Source organism: Pleurodeles waltl, chromosome 4_1 (assembly GCF_031143425.1).
Source record: "Pleurodeles waltl isolate 20211129_DDA chromosome 4_1, aPleWal1.hap1.20221129, whole genome shotgun sequence".
NCBI classification, from domain to species: domain Eukaryota; kingdom Metazoa; phylum Chordata; class Amphibia; order Caudata; family Salamandridae; genus Pleurodeles; species Pleurodeles waltl.
Genome location: NC_090442.1, coordinates 671,815,452 through 671,833,330, shown reverse-complemented (window position 1 = coordinate 671,833,330; position 17,879 = coordinate 671,815,452).

Genomic DNA, 17,879 nt, shown 5'->3' with positions numbered 1-17,879 from the left:
AGGCCTATGGTAAGTGAGAAGAGAGAGCCAAACTGTCCCATTAACTGGTGGCAATCTCTCTGTTGATCTAGGGTCAGTGTAGGGGAGAGGCTGATACCCTACACTGACCATCCTGCTCTTTGGAAGATAGGAGGTCAGGAAGAGGTTCACTTTCCTCTTCCACCCCATCATCAGTTACCAAGAGCATGGTAATCTCAGACCTCTCAAAGTGGGGCTTTAGCCGGTTCACATGCAGAGCCCTCAAAGGGTTCCTAGGAGTTTTGAGGTCCACCAAGTAGGTGACATCCCTCTTCCGCTCCTTTACTTCATAGGGCCCAGACCAGCGGTCTTACAGAGCACGGGGCTCCACATGCCTTTTTGTCCAGGTTGAAACTCCACCAAAGTGGCATTCTGGTCAGACCAACATTTCATTTCCTCCTGGATGGCTTCTAGGTTCTCCTGGGCGAACTTCCTGAAACACGCTGTCTGGTTGCAGAGGGCCAGAATGTAGCTGACCATATCTTGGGGAGGGAAGGGGGCTCTCCTGGGAGCTTGCTCCCAACTCTCCTTAAACAGAGAGGCCCTCTCACAGAGTGCCCATACAGAAGTTCAAAGGGGCTACGGCCAACTCACTTTCTGCTGTACCTCCCTGTAGGCGAACAACATTCAAGGCAGGAGGACATCCCACATATGCCTCATGGGTTCAGGTAGGCCTGTAATCAGGCCCTTAAGGGTTTGGCTGTATCTCTCTACCAACCTATTAGTTTGGGGGTGGTAAGGACTAAAGAACGTGTATGTTACCGCATACTCCTTCCACATGTCCTTCATGTAGTTAGACATGAAGTCAGTCCCCTGTCTAATACCAACTCCTTGGGGAAACCCACATGGGTAAAGATCCCCACCAGTGCCCTGGCCGTGGTGGGTGCAGTCACTGTTCTCAGAGGAATAGCTTTAGGGTACCAGGTTGCATGGTCCACCAAGACCAGAACAAATCTGTTGCCCATGGCTGTCTTGGAATCCAGAGGCCCCATAATGTTGATGCCAACCCACTCAAAAGGGGTGCCACCTACAGGGAAAGGTTGTAGGTGGGCCTTGCACTTCCCCACTGACTTGCTACTTGCCTTGCAGATAGGACAGGACCTATAGTATGCAGCTGAGGCCTTCCTCATTTGAGACCAATAAAAATAGGTGACAAGCCTGTCAACGGACTTGTCTTGTCCTAAATGGCCTGGCAATGGCACATCATGATCCAGACCCAGTAGGAAGGTCCTATAGCACTGGGGGACCTCCAACACACCTATTGCAACAGGCTCTGGATCCTTAGGCTTGCTATACAGGAGATAATTCTCCCAGTAAATCAGGTGCTTGTCAGAGGTGTTATCAGCTGCTTGGGTCTCAGCCTGCCGTTGAAGACCCACAAGAGTAGGGCACTCTTTCTGTGCCTTGCAGGACGTCTCCCTGCTGCCAGTTGGACAGCTCAGATAGGACCCGCAGTTTGGCCACTTCCACCCCTGTAGGGACCGGGGAACTCCCCCTCAGGTTCAGCCTCCTTCCCGATTGTGGGAATTTCAGGAGTGGTTTTCCTGCGCCCCTTGCTCTTCCTCTGCTTAGTAGGACCCTGGGCCATTTTTCCAGGCTCCAGGTCCTTCTGATCATCCTCCCAGGCTGTCATGGACCATGTGCTCAGGCAACCCCAACATTCCCAAGTGTGACCGGAGCTCCATCCCCTTCCAGATGGTGTGCTCCAGGTCATTGTCCTTGCCCAGCAGACAATCCACAAGCATGGATGGACTCACAGCTACCTTAAGCAGACCTTAGATGACCCCCCCCCCCCCAAACAATCAAAGGGAACCAGAGCCACTGGATAGCGGCTCTCATCGTTGTCAGCAGCAACAACTTGGTGGAACGTCTTAGGGACTACCTGCTCTGAAGACACCAGATGACACTTGACGGTAGTCATGCTGGCTCCTGTGTCTCTCAGAGCCTCCACCCTCTGCCCATTGATGGTGATCCACTGACTGTACTTTCTAGTACTGTCAGGCATGTGGGTTTTCTGCACCATTTCTCTGTCACCCAGGGACACTAGGGCAACCTATGCACTCTCCCCAAAACTATCTGGGGCAATCTCCTCCCAAAGCAATACCCTAGCCAACCCCAGTGACTGACCACCGGTGGGGGGGCTGGGCCCACTTCGGGCATTTGGTATTTCCCTTGTAGTTCTCTTCTTGCTGACACTCATAGCACTTCACAGGAGGTTTCCATGCAGACCTACTGTGAGGGAACCATTTCTTATTCTTTTTAGTTAGTGAATGGGAGCCCTCACCCACCAAACTAGTTTGTGGCCATTTAGAGAACTCCTTGTTTTCATTTATGCCCCCCTCCTTCTTTTGGTGAGGACCCTGGCCATCCTTGTGGTGATCCCCCAGATACATTCTTATGGTACTGACCCAGCGGTCTGCCTCCTTAGCAAGCTCTCTGGGGTTAGTGAGCTTACTGTCAATAAGGTGTTGTTGCAGATCTGTAAACCAAAGACTGAGCATGAGCTTTGTTGCAGACAAACTGTAAAGCCTGTGGTAATCTTCTACCTCACTGCCCTTCACCCAACCATCCAGTGCCTTGCAAAAGGAATCCACACAATCCAACCAGGTCTGTTGGGATAGTTTCTGACTGTCCCTGAACTCCTGTCTGTACTTTTTCTGGGGTCAGACAAAACTTCCTGATTACTACCTCCTTCATGGGGAAATACCTCATCCTGTCTCTCCCTTCTAGGGCCAGTAGAGTGTGCCTCCTGTCACTGGGAATATTCCTCCACAGACTGGCTCCCCAATCCTCCTCAGTGTCCCTGTGCATCTGTAGAGCAATTTCACAGGTCTCAAACCATTTGTCTATGTCTCCCACCACAAAGTCAGACACCAGGCCCTTGGGTATGTGGACCCTCCTGTCAGAGGGCACAGAAGAATTTCTACCACCATCACTGCTGGACTCAAACCTTCTTGCTTTGATGACCAGCTCTCTCAAGCTCAGTTCCTGAGTCAACATCATATTATTTTGCTCCATAGCCAATTTCCCCCCCTCCAAGGCTCTTCCTGTTCCAATTGGAGCTTAGCCAGCTCTAATTTTAGTTTGGTGACAGGCATTTAGAAGATACACTGCTTCCTGCCCTGGGGGATGGGGAGGGGTCCATCTCTCCTCGCAAGCTGGTTGTCCCCTGTCCCACAGACACTCCCAGATTCTCCACTAAATTCTGGCCCAGCTCATCATTATCCTCTTTTGCCACATCATCCTCCTCTGTGGTCTTACTGGCTGCATTCCTAGATTCCCATCAGGCCCTCAGCTCCTTTTGGAGCTCCAACATCTTGGTGAAGCCTTTGGTAGAGACCTTAAACACCTTGCAAAATCCTTAAGTTGTTGCACTGTGTATTTCTCCAGCGTAGACAACTCACAACCCATGCCATGCTTGAAGATGCAGGTGCAATTATGGGACCTCCAATCCAATCAGAGACATGGTTTAGAATAAAAGCAGGCATGCAAATCAGAAATAATTTAAAAAATGAAAAATGCTAATTAAGGAAATCAGGAAAAACACAATGGTAGTCAGAGACAATTGATTGGAGTTGGTCTAGATGTGGGTGGCAGTGTGCTCCAAATTCCTGTTAGGTACTGCACAAATACAAGTCCTACCCCCACCACTGATCACCAATGTTAGAAATTGGGTCTCTAGTTGACAGAGGTATGCGCCTTGTCCAAGTCGGTACCACAATCCTAGTCAGTGTAAATCAGATACACAACCTAAATTAACCTGTGCTCTCCCTCTGGCAAGTTGGTACACAGTAGTCAGGTTTAACTTAAGAGGCAATGTGTAAAGTATTTGTGCAAGCCTTAAATTACAGTAACTCAGGGAAAGCACAACAAAAAGACTCCACATCAGGTTAGAAAGATAGAGAATAGTTATCTGAGTAAAACAAGACCAAAACAACAAAAACCCAATAAGTAGAACTCACAACATGAATTTTTAAAGACATGTGCAATGCAGGGCTTGAAAGTCAGTAGCGCTATAAAGTAACTTGACTCATGCAGAGTCCGCTGAACAGTACTTTGGACGGAGGGATGTATTGGCAATTGGCTGGCAATGCCTGGTTCTGGGCCGTGCAATTGGGTGGATGGGTCATCGTCGAGCCATGCAGACCACTCTGAAATAAAGGTGCCGCATTTGAGCCAGCTGGATGTAGGTGATGCATCGGTTCTGAGCCACGCAATCTGCGATCCGTCATCAGCAGTCTCTCAGCAAGGGAGGCAACGCATCATCATTGAGCCGCCCAGACCCCTTGTGATGAAGGCTATCAGCATTGTCAAGCCATGCAGAACCCCTTGCGATGAAGGTGATGTGTTGTCGCCAAACCAATGGATGTAGGTGATGTGTTGGTTCTTACCGGGGCAACTGCGGTGATGTGTTGATTTTTGCAGAAAAGAGCTGCAAAGTCCTTTCTGAAGACCCAGGACTAGATTGGCACCTCTTTGCAGTGCCAGAGTCCAACAGCTGTAGCAGAGTTGTGGGGAGGTCTTTGATGGTCTTTGATGGTCCTGAGACTTCCAGAACAGAAGACAAGCCAGCAAGCCCTTGGAGTCACTCGGTTCTGTGGAGGATGTAGAGAGAAAAGTGTAGTCCTTCTCACTCGAGGCAGCAGGCCAAAACAACAATACAGCTGAGCAGATTGGCAGTCCCTCCTGGCAGTACAGCAGTCCCTTTTCCTGGCAGAATGTCCTTCAGATCCAGAAGTGTACTGAGTTGGTGGGGTTTGAGGTCCAGTACTTATATCCAGTTGAGCCTGTGAAGTGGGGGAGACTTCAAAGAGAGGCCTTTGTAGTGAACAAAGTCCCTGCCCTTCCTTCCCTGGCTCCAGACTGTCTATGCAGTCCTTTGTATGGGGATAGGCAATGCCCTATTCATGTGTGTCAGCTCCTCCCTCCCATCTAGCCTGGCAATGGGCCATCAGGATGCACATGTCACAACCCAGCTCCTTTTGTGTGTGACTGTACAGGGAATGCACAAAGCCCAGATGTCACCCACCCCAGACGTGTATTCAGAGTCAGGCAGAGGCACAGAATGGTTAAAGTAAGGAAATGCCAACTTTCCGAAAGAGGCATTTTCAGACTTACAATTTAAAATCCGACTTCCCCATAGGTTGTGACTTTAAATTATGAGTCAAGAGACACCAAACTCCAAATTTCTATGTTGTCCCAATTGGAAGTAACACTTTAAGGCTGCTCCAAGGTTGTGAAAAACAAATGTAAGAGTTTTTCACTACCAGGACATGTTAAACTCAAAAGCACATGTCCACCTTTTTAAATACAATGAACCCTGGCCTTGGGGCTCACTAGGGCCTACCTTAGGAGTAAAAAAAAAGAAAGTTTGGGCCTGGGAAGTAGCTGTATTTGCCAGGTCGAATGGCAGTTTAGAACAGCACACACAGGCTCTGCAGAGGCAGGCCAGAGACATGTTTGAAGAGCTACTGTAATGGGTGGCACAATCAGTACTGCAGGCCCACTAGTAGCATTTATTTTACAGGCCATGGGCACATATAGTGAACTTTACTAGGGACTTACGAGTAAATGAAATATGCCAATTGTGGTTAAGCCAATGTCAACATGTTTTAGAGTACAAAGCACCTGTCCTTTAGCACTGGTTAGAAGCAGTAAAATGCATAGAATACTAAAGCCAGAAAAAATTAAGTCAGATAAACAGGAGGTTAGAAGGCAAAATGTTAGGGGAAACCATGCCAAGGATGTCAGGTCCAACACTGAGCCATTATTTAAGGGTGATATAGTCATATTATTTTTAATGTACATTATTGTTTTTCATTTGTAAATCACTATAAAACTGTTAAACAAATGCATAATAAACACACAAGCTTGGTAATAAATCTCCATTGATATTTTGTCAGAACTGCATAGAGGGCAACAGAAAAGTCTACATTAACCTCGAAGATAGCCCAAAGCAATGTGGACAGATGCTCTTGCCAGAAGAAGGAGCGTGACAGAGTACTTGATCATCAGGTGATTCCCATTGTAGCCAATGGCAAAGACTTCCATAGGCGTGCTGCCTATAAAGAAGGTGGCCTTTGTGAAGCCTTAGTAAAGACAGGAGCCATGCCCACCACCCCAATGGCCATGCCCAGGGAACAAACGTCCCCTGGGCATGGCCATTGGGGCCAACGCCATGCAGGGGGCCCCAAGTCAGGTCCAGAGCGTGGAAAAATAATTTACCTGGGATGGGTCCCCCATCCTGTGGTGTCCCTCTGGTGTGGGTGGGTGGGAGTGTCCCTTTGGCCAGGGAAGGGCACCTCTGGGCTCTTTCCATGGTCTCTGACTATGCAAATATGCCTACAGGTCCCCTAACACCTGCCCATACCCAGGCATCAAATAATGGCGCTAAGCAAGATTAGCGCCATTATTTAAGGCCCACATCCCCCGTGCTGGATTCTAGCACCCGGGATAAATATGGCACTAAGGCCATATCGCCCTTTTCTGGTCGGGAATGCCTACCTTGCATCTCATTGATGCAAGGTAGGTTTTCACGTCCTGAAAACAACGTTAACTCCATAACTTTGGCGCTAGACGTGCCTAGCGCCAAAGTATAAATATGGAGTTAGGTTTGCACTGAATTAGCATTAAAAATTGCGCTAATTCAGCGCAAACTGAGTATAAATATGGGTCTAGGTATTCTGAGTTTGACTAGTGTTTTGGACTTCAAGTGATGAAATTGCAAATAAATATTGAACTTTTTATTCAGTTATTTATGTGTGAAGGAAACAGAGTGGAAAACCTTTGGAGAAGATCAGGAATTTCTTATATCTAAAAGTGGAAGTCAATGCAGATTGACTTCTAAATGGACAAATATGACCAGCCTTTTAATGCTGGCAAACACACATTTTGCTGCATTTGTAGCGCGAAAGGTTATCTCAGCAAATAGGATATGCAAGCTGCAATTTCTTTCTTCACACTAAACCTACAGCCTTTTTGCTAAAAGTCTGAAAAGTTTCATGAATTAGGAAATATTCAGTTGACATTATTTTCAAGTTCAAATACATCTTCAAATGCCAAGAATTTTTTTCAAAATGTGCATGTTCAAAGGATTCTCACATTCATCTTAAGAAGCAAGGTTTGTGAGACTTTAAACAAGCTGTTCTTTATGTATTGTGGTTCCAGTCTGTTGGACCTGGCCCTTCAGCAGTGGCATCCTCAAACGTATTGCCTCTCTCCACCCCTTTTTGCTAAATTCGTTTTTGATGGCTTCAGGACTCTGGCCACTTTACTGCTGCTAACCAGTGCTAAAGTGCATGTGCTCTCTGCTTAATGCATGGTGTCATTGGCTTATCCAGAATTGGCATATTTAATTTACTTATATGTCCCTAGTAAAGTGCACTACAGGTGCCCAGGGCCAGTAAATTAAATGCTACTGGAGGGCCTGCAGTATTGATGGTGCCACCCACTTCAGTAGCCCTTTAAACATGACTGGAGCCTTTCATTGCAGAGCCTGTGTGTGCAGTTTTAAACTGCCATATCAACCTTGCAAGTTAACCTTATTGCTATGCCCAAACCTTCCTTTTTAATACATATAGGTTGCCCCTAAGGTAGGCCCTGGACAGCTCCAAAGTCAGGGTGCAGTGTATTTAAAATGTTTGACATGGATCTTTAAGTTATACTTGTCCAGGAAGTGAAAAACACCTACATTTGTTTTTCACTACTGCATGGCCTTTCTCTCACATAGGTTAACACTGGGATTGCCTTAGTACATTTTAAAAGTGTAATTTTCAATTGGGAAGACATGGGACCCCCGGGTTTGGTGTCACTGGAATCACAATTTAAAATCACAACTAATGATGAAGGTGGATTTTAAACTGTAATTCTGGAAATGCAACTTTTAGAAAGATGGAATTTTTTTACTGAAACCATTTGGTGCCTTTGTCCTGTCTCCAATACACATCTGGGTGGGTGACAGCTGGCTTCCCGCATTCCCTGTAGACAGCCACACACAAAGGAAGGGTAGGTGTGACTAAGTGGCCATCTGCATCTTGATGGGCTATCCTGAGCAGGATGGGAGGGAGGAGCTTTATACCTGAAAGGACTGTGTACTGTGCCCACACAAAGGGTTGCATACCCACCTTTAGTGAGTCTGGAGGCAGCGCAGGAAAGGCAGGGTCTTGTGCACTTCAAAGACATCTCTTTGAAGTCTCCCTACTTTAAGGGTCCAACTGGGTATCAGTACTGGACCTCTGACACCACCAAATCAGTACACTTCTGAACCTGAGAACATTCTGCCAGGAAGAAGGACTTCTGTGCTGCTGAATGGACTGTCACTCTGCTAGATTTTGCTTGACTCATGCTCTGCCTGCCTTGCTGCCCTCCTTGCCTAGGAATGACAAGGACTGGACCTGCATCTCTACATCCCTATAACCAAAGTGACTCCAAGGTCTTGTTGGCTTGCCTCCTGTTCTGAAGTCTCAGGGACATCAAAGAATTCTCTTTATCTTGCAACAGCACCTGGACTTTGCTTACTGCAAGTCTTGCCTTGTCAAGTGGTGCCAATCCAGTCCTGGGCCCTTGGAAGTGGGTATAAAGTGCTGCAACTGCCAGAAACTGTGCATTGCTGACGTGCCTGTTGGAACTGACGCATCTCCCCTTGATGTAGACACATCGCCACAGCAGCTGAGAATATAGCAGCGCCGGCTGCGCAGCTTGATGATGACTTATCACCCACATTTAGGGTTGTCCGACAATGATGCATCTCCAAATACACGGCTTGAAGATGGCACATCACCTACGAATCCTAAAGGATCGGAACCAACACACCGCATCTCGGCCTCGACGCAACCCTCCAACATGGTACTTTTTCAGTGGGACAAGGTTTGTCCCAGTATCCAACCCACACTCCATTGCGGTCGGCCTGGATTTTCAGATCTAATCCAGTATAGCGCAACCAAATAGCCCTGGTTGGCGCTTTAAGCACTACATCTAAGTTTATTCTTTAAAAATTCATATCTCAACTTATACTTTTTGTGTGGTGTTATCACTGTTTTGCTGTTTGAAGTGTTGCACAAATAATTTACACATTGCCTCTTAAATTAAGCCTGCCTGCTCTGTGCCAAGCTACCAGAGGGTGAGCACAGGTTAACGGGTTAATTTTTGGTGTGTATCTGACTTGCACTGACTAGGATTGTGGTCCCTGCTTGAACAGGGTGCATGCCTCTGCCAACCAGAAACACAGTCCCTATAGCTACAGAGTTCCACTGTGTCAGGATTTATAAGAACATCCAATCATATACGTATCAGACTCATCAATAAGGTCAGGCCAATGATCCATATGGCAGCCAAAGAGGATTGAGCCAGTCAGGGGACATCCACAAATGTTATGGCTGAAGTGGGGATTGGTGCACCAAGTAATAGTATTGGGCAGGGCTGCAGGGACAGTTTGAGGAAGTTGCTGGGTAGCTTATCGAGACACTAAAGGTAGGAAGAGGCACGTGTGGAGAAAAGAGACGCTTGGAGAAGGGTCAGAGTAAGAAATCATGATACCAGAATATCATTGCCCAGCAGCAATGGTTGGTGGGTTACTCTCACTACACTCAGTTTAAATCTGTCTGCATCCTTGCATCTTTTTGGAGCTTGTCTAGGGTAGTTTACAAGGTTAGGCTTGGTGTTTGTTTCTCTCCTACAAGGTGTTGCACCTGAGCTTGTTCCAAGCATTTGTGGTCCTCTGTTCGGTTCTCTGGCGGTCTTCCTGTAGCCAGGGACTTACTACAGCAACTTTCACTACTTTAGCAGGTAAGAACTCCACTTCTATATCGTGCATACTTAGCTTCCAGGAGACCTACCAGTGGTAGGACCTCCAATATCAACGTGTAAGAATTGATTAAGCATGTTGGCAATAGACCACATGGGCAGCATTTTTCACCAATAATCCAATGTATTATTATATTTTGTGCAGTAAAAAAGTATTTCAGTCTTCTATTTTCCCTCACTTCCGTGAGCTCTGAGGGAGAGGGCTGTAAAAATAGCAGTATAGTCGGTCAGGATAGCAAGTTTGTCTTCTCGATAGCTACCCGGATCAAAGCCAGCCTCTCAAATTTCTGTGGAGGGGACTGGTTGAGCTTGAAGAGATCCCAATTGGGGCAAAGCCCTCCAACCTTTTTTCCTTATCAGAAAGTATGTAGTTATACTTATAGAGAAAGGATCTATCTTAACCTGGTCATTGTGGGGTGTGCTGGAAGAGACGATAAACGGTGGTTGGTGTACATCAAGAGGGGTTTTACATCTTTGACATTTTTACAAAGATGATTTGCTCAGAATCACTGATTTTTTTAGTCAAGTCTTGAGGCGGGAAATAAAACTCAGTCTCCAAGTGTCAGTAGCTTAGCCACTATGTCACATTGCTGACCTCCTTTGTATGCAGTGATTGTGGTCATAGCAGTCTACTAAAAAATCTTGGGAAGGCTGTCCATCAAAAGGCCTCTACTCTCGCCCTCAGACCCTTGCTCTAGTCTAATTTCAGATCATGGCACCCACTATATGGGAGAAAGCGTTCAACTTATGCCCATACTTCACTGTCAATTTTGGCAGGTGCCTGAGAGAAACATACTCAACAACTCCTTTAAAAATGCACTTCTGTTGTCACCTGTGCTGGGAAAATTAACTCTCCTTAACATTAGTACTGTGGCGCACAGAACCCTTTCTTTCCTTACAGAATCACAATTTCTGAGATTAATGTGTCCTCAAAACCTCGCTGTAGTGGGTGTCCCTTGTATGCATTTAACAGACAATCATGAATCACCGGCTGTCCCGGGGTCTGTAAGTCGGTATCAGGAAGGTCCGATTTTCAGGAGTCAATACACACCTTCGAGAAGAGTGCATACCCTTAACAAAACGCACATTAGCAGCATGAAGCCTATCTTCCAGGCAGGACAGCACATTCCTTGAATTACGTATGCATCACTCCTTTGATTAGCACATCTTGTGCTGCGGTTTCAAGGTCAGTAAGCCACACTAGCCTGATCTGCACATCGTAGAGGCAGAAGGGCACATCCAATGTAGTGCAGTGTCTCTTACATCAGGGTACTGTGCTTTGGTGCTTTTAAAGCCCTTTAATGTTGCCCGTGTCATGGAGTCACTGAGGGAGAGATGAACTCCTCTGTTCTCAGTCGATACTGCTCAGGGTGCATCCCAGCTTATGCAACGGAGGCAATAGAAAAAATAATTTTACTTCCTCCAACCTTTCCCCTTCTTTGCCTTGTTTGTGGCACACAGAAGTCTAGACTATAGACCGTAGAGCGTTCGCATTGCATCACCCTGATAACATGGTTCATGATAATATTCACAGTAGTTGCCTTCATAGTGAGGGAGACCATAACCTCACTGAGCTTCATCTTCATAGTATGGGTGATGGGCATTTTCCACATGTTGACGTCGTGATCTTCCATTTTTAAATCCTCATCTGCGTTTGGCATTTTACAATGAGTTGCATGGGGCTAGCTGCTGGGGCATAGAAACACTCATCCAAAGATTCATCCTTTGTATGCAGGAGCAGCAGATCAGGGTGCCTTGCGTGTTGAAGTGTCTGTCGGCAAAATGGAAGAAAAGCCAATTTTCGGTGCTCTTCCACGGGTTGCCATGTCAAAATCTGCCATCAACGGTGCTGTTGTCGATGGTCCCTGTGGAGTTTTTGTCAGTGTCTTCACAGTTGATAATATTTTGGATGGGATCTTAGTTGATTGTGCTACATAAGATGGAGCAGTTGCAGCAGGCCCAAGTTGGAAATGTCTAGAGGAAGGCATTGAAGGGAAGGTGCACTGATGGCAGCAGCCATCAACGCACAGAGAACAGAAAATGGCAAAGCTGAGGACCCTCCAATCTGAGCTTAGAAGGACTGACCAGCTTCCTGTAGGGCTCATGTAGATTGCAATTCATGACTGGAAGCTTCTTTCGTTGGAGCTCTTAACTTGGTCCCAGCAATGTTTTGGCATCTGTTTAGAAGTTGCAGAATGGGAGAACTCATCTCCTGAAAATGGGACTTCAGTAGAAAAATTATGGAGCAACCTGAAGAGTAGCCCCTCTCTTTCATTTCACGTTTTGCAAGGAAATTTCCTATAGACCTTACAATCTTTTGCTTTGTGCTTAGGGTACAATGAATTTGTGCAATCCTTGTGGGCATCTTCAACATTAAGCGCTTCTTCTGCAGAAATTACAGCCCCTGAACAGAGATTTTTTAGGAGAATTTTCCCTCTGTGCAAGGAATTCACTTTTCAGTGGAACAAAGTGTAAAGGCAATGAAACCGAGGCCCATATTTATGGGATTTTGGCGCGGCGCAGCAAGTCACCTTGTTGTGTTTCCCTACATCAAAAGAAGAGGGCAGGGTTGTGCTGTATCTAAGGCATACAGTGCATTCCTGTCCTTTCCCCCTGCGCTGGTGCTGTTTCAGCAGTGTGGGCCAACACAGACACCCTTGCACTGTGGAACAAGGGTGCCTGTGTTGCATGCAGGATTGTCTTTGTGCAGGAAAGGAGACCTTTCTGCACAAAACCAATCCTGGGAGACATTTTCCTCTTTCTATGTGTGCAGCAAAATGCAGCACACAGAGAGGAAAAAACGAGGACAAAAAAAAAAGATATTTCTCCTCGTTGCATCTCCCCTGCGCAGGTGTTAGGTTTGGGCATATCCCCATATTTACAAGGTCCTGTAAATCTGGGGATGTGTCAAAATCCATGGGTGTTGCGTGGGAACACACCTGAAACACCTGTGGAAGGCCTCCCTAACAGAGTAAGGCAACCCAGCGATTTGTGCTGCCTTGCCTTACTCCATATTTATGAGGCCATTCAAAGCCAAGCAAAGTAGCTTTGCGTAGCCTTGTAAATATGATTGAAAGGCTTGCATCGCAAAATGTGATGCAACAGCAGCACAAGGGGCTCATAAATATGCTCAAGTATACCTAACAAAAGCTCCTTGTGTCCTATTACCAAGGCGGCGGTCTAGTCACCACACTTGGCCACAAACCTGCTGGGTCCTCTGTGATAGTTGGACAGTTGGCGTAATGGGGTGCCTCAGCCAATGACGAGACGGGAACAATGGAATTGTGGTGTCTGATGAGGTGGGGCAGAAAAACCCCGGGAGTAAGCTGTAGCCCCATCCTCCTTAAACAGTTCAAGAGCAGAGTTACCCTTGTCCCTGAATAGGGAAGTTCCATCAAAGGGCTTGTCCACCAGGGAGTAAAGGATACTGCGGAAGAAACCAGCTGAGCGCAGCCATGCATAGCAGAAAATGGCATCACTGGTGCCAATAGTCTGCCCAATGGAATCTATGGTGTCCAAACCATAACGAATGGTGAACATGTCAGGAACCCGACCATCTTGAATTGCCTGAGACAGAATAGGATGAAGGTCATCAGGAACACCAGGAGGACTTATGTCACTGAGTCCCATAGGGCGTAGTAATAACAGCCCTACAAACAGCTCGTGTTAATGGAACAGAGGGCCAGGCTAGTGGAAGAGAAGACATGCTATCCAAATGATTTCCACTCTCTCAGATTTCCTGTGAGGGGGAATAGACAGAACTGTATTGGGGGTGGAACAACTTGTGGTTAGGCCTGAACTCCAAGGCTGTCTAGTGTAGGTGGTGAGAAAGGAAACCTGATGAATTATAGTCTGGTCCAGGCACCCAATAAGAGGTCAGTCAGTGCCACATATAGAAGGAGCTCTAGGGCAGGACACTGTAGGTCAAGGACGTCGGCCACCTGACACATTACTATGGCATACAAAGAGGATTCTTCTGTGGCTGACCCAGGAGGGGAATACAAGTGCAGTTCTCTAGGGAGGACTCAAGGCCACTAGCCTCTTGTGACTTCGTAGATGTGGTTGTCTCGATAGGGCTGAGTGAATTCATCACCAGAGTCCTAATCATTCTTTGAATAGTGTGTGAAGAGAACGCAAAGAGTGCTGGCAACCCTGTGGATGCTAAAGGGCACAGAGGTCTAATGAGGAAGTGGCACCTTGGTAGGATTTTGGTGCAACCTAAGTCAGATCAGACCAGTATGCACCTCCTCAGGTGGTGAAGTCAGCAACAACATCAATGTTCCTGGGGCCAGCATAGGGTGCGAGGTCATTAGAGGAGTCTGAGGTACGATGGGCTCGGAGGGTCCAGCTGGCGCTGAGGGCAAACCCGCCAGCAGTAGCCAAGGTGGAGGGTCTCTGTTTCTTGGGGATTTAAGGCACACCAGAGTCATCAGGGATCCAAAGAGTCAGGGCATGGCAGCAAGGAACTTGTTGATCTGGTGCAACATGGCTGAAGGCCTCTGAAAATTGGGTTGTGCAGGAACTATGGAAATTGCTCTGAATTCCGCCAACTACGTGCCTGATCGGGCAAACGTGAAAGCACAAGGGAGTGTGGCCCTTCTTGAACTTATATATTTTATGCTTACCTGAAGTCTTGGCACATGATGAAGAATGACCTCTGGAGTGGCACCGTTGACCTGATATGGTGCCTAAGGAATATTCAGAAGGTGAAGAATCTACAGCCGGAAATCTATCAGAAATATCTCAAGCACTCTAAATCTGTCAGTGTCTTTAAGGTATACTTTAAAAAAAAAAAAAAAAAAAAAAACTGAATTCCCATCTACACCCCCATTTCAAGCACTTGAGCAGTGCACATCCTTTTGAGAAAGAGAGAAGATCCAGATTATCTAGTAGACTGCCTTTTCCGTATTGAACAATAGAACCACTGCCAGTTCAGTCACCCACTCTGTGTACTCCACTGTATCAAGTCTACTCAGGTTGGGCGTTGCTGCTGTGCCATGCATAAAGCCTGATTTGTCAAGGTGGATAAGACTGTGTGTGCGTATATATATTTGCAAGTATCTTCGCTAATATTTTGGTTTCGACATTCAACGATGGAATCAGCTATAGGGAGCACAGTTTTCAGGGGGCTTGTCCACTTTCCTAACTAGTGACCTAGGCCCTGAAGTAGGGTTGTGGAGGGTGCTGCAGCACTTCCAGAATAAATATGCTGGAGTTCCATAAGCAAAAAAGATTAATATAAATTTTGTTTTTATCTTGTCACATTTGCTGTGCAAAGACAGGTCAAATGTCAAGCTAGTCTTCTGACAAATTGCTGCTAATTCTTTTAACAGAGATTGGTGTTTACTTTTCTTTGTTGGACTGCAATCTGAAATGATATAGCGAAGTGAACTATGTGACAATCTTGCTGGGGTACACGGAGCATGAAAGGAAAGGCTGGATTATAGGAGGACATTTTTTTCTAACAAAATTTAAATAGCAATAAAACAAACTACAAATAATTCAAAATGAATCAGCAGTTACAAAAGTCCAAACTAAGACCCTTTTTTTTTGTAATTCTTAGGTGTTATAGTAACAAAGATTTTTAATAGGGACAAACCAAGAAACCTTACTTGGTGATGTCAAACTTTAAAATATTTGCTGAAACCCAATGTCTACTCTTTATCGTTTGTGCACTATTTGTAGCTTTATCAGTACAACGTATGTCTATACACACACATTTAGTGGAAATTTCAAATTAAACATTTGCTATCTGTAAATGACAATGTGCTACCACACCATACTTTAGTAATATATTCAAGACTGTGCTCCAAAATGCAACACCAGCTACATACTACACCCTTACCATTCTCTTGCTGAATGAGTGTGGCTCATTTCTTTACGTGACACTTGGGTTTATCATACTCACTATGGGGTACACTGATGGCAGCACCACTGCAATTAGTGTCAACGTGCCCATGCAAAGGAATTTTAAAACAGAACTTTCATTGTAGGCCTCTGAGGCTCGTTCCCTGGCTGTGTGCAGCACAGATCTTCCGATCTCCAGATTCCTACCACGCAGCTGGCTGTGTTTTAAATCATGTTTTTTTAGGGAGACTTTGGTTTTGTAAAGCTCCCAGATGTATGCAGTAAATGTTACTACTACAGTTGTTACTTACAGCCATCTCACCCCCTACCCCCATCTCATCTTTCTTCCTAGTCTCATGTCCAGACAGCCAAAAGCTTGAAAGCCTTGATGTCTAATTTATACAAATGTTTTTTTTAATTCACACAGGTAGGGGGGTGGGGGGTTTCCGGCCCCGATCTCCACCTTGGTTCTTGGCCTTCCATGCCACCTCCAACTCCTTAGTGGTTATGAAGGAGACATCACATAACTGCTCACTCTTTAGAATGAATATTTCTGCCTCTAGATCCCCAACCTTCTGAGTTTGCACCTTAAGACTGGTTATACAGGCGACTGCCTGGTCCCTAAGCACCATCTTAAAAAATCCCCATTCTTTGGCTTCTGACTCTAAGCCCATTAACATTACTAGGTTGGCAGTGTTGCAGTGCACTTATCAGCCTCAGCACTAGTCTGACAGTCCAAGGTGGTATCAATGACCAAGTTAAAGTCACTGCCAATTTTTTCCAACAAGGAATGGCATTAGAATCTTACCCAGATTCCCTGGAGTCGCACCCTATAGCCCTGAAGGCAGGTTTACTGCAATCATCCGCCCTCTGTTCAGCATAGGATTATGTCACAAACCAACAGCATAAACAATTTACTTACCTTTGGCAACACCTTATTTGGTAGAGCCATATTGTAGTTGCAGTCGTCGTGTGCGCCTGACATGACGTCGCAGAACCTATATAGGTGCCACCCCGGCATGTTGACGTCCGTTCTTTTCTTTCCATGCCAGTCAGCGCTTATCAGAAGAGCTACCCCCTCAAGTCTTTTTCAACTTTTTGACTGAGCTTTTTGAGTGTCTACACTCCTGGTACATCAAGATGTCATCACATAAGTCTGGGATCGAGCCCTCCGGATCCTTTCATCAGGCGATGTCCTTGACAGATCTGCACCTCGTGTGCTTGTGGTGTCTGAAGCGCGACTACAACCTGAAGCCGTGCTCAGAGTCTCAGGCCATGAATCCGAAAGCTTTGAGGGAGTGGCCCCTAAAGCTCATTGCGGGGCTCAGTAACGCGTCACTCCTGATCTTGGTCAAGAGAAAGGTCCTGAGAACGGTTGCAGAGGACCCATTCATTATTGTTCCACTTCAAGTCCTAGATACCAATAAAAAGTGACTGAGGGAGCGACTCTTCTTTGGATCAGCGCTGGCTGGCACTGAAAGAAAAGAACTTAGGTCAGCGCACCAGGGTGGCACCTATACAGGTCCTGCGACATCATGTCCGACGTGCACGACACCGGATGCAGAGCCCACGCCACCTAACAGTGCGCAGAGGTACTTCAAGGAAAATATTCAGATCCAGACTGATGCCTGGGGGAAATTCTAAGGTAAGAAATCTGCACTTAGAAGCCTCCATCAGATACCTATCTTTTCCCAAACCTACTGACATTCCAGTTGATTTTTTGCATTTTGATTTTATAACCTTAAATATTGCATGCATGTTGCAACCCACAAGTATAGTACCCAAGTGTGATGGGCCACTGTCTGTCACCCATATAAACACAAACTAACCACCATCAGAAGCACCCCACCCTACCCATCCTGAGATGGGCCTAGAACTATACATAACATGCCTATTGCCCCCCTTGCGCCCACTAGGACCTTAAAACAATATAACCAAAGCAATGGATGACACCGTCTAGTGGGGCGTGACAAGTACAGAAAAAACCCATGTTCCTGGCCCTCTCCCACAACCAGAACAAAAAAAAAAAAAAGTAATCTGCCTCAAATTATGACCCAATAAACACATATAGTTCGGCTGCCTGAGCAACTCTGTTAGTTTTTAGATTCCATGGCCAGTTCCTGCTTCAGTACTGTGTTGGTCAGTGTTATACAAAGGCTTTTGCCTGCCAGGGTTTTCCCCTTCTATAGTGTTTTGGTCATACCGTATCAGAA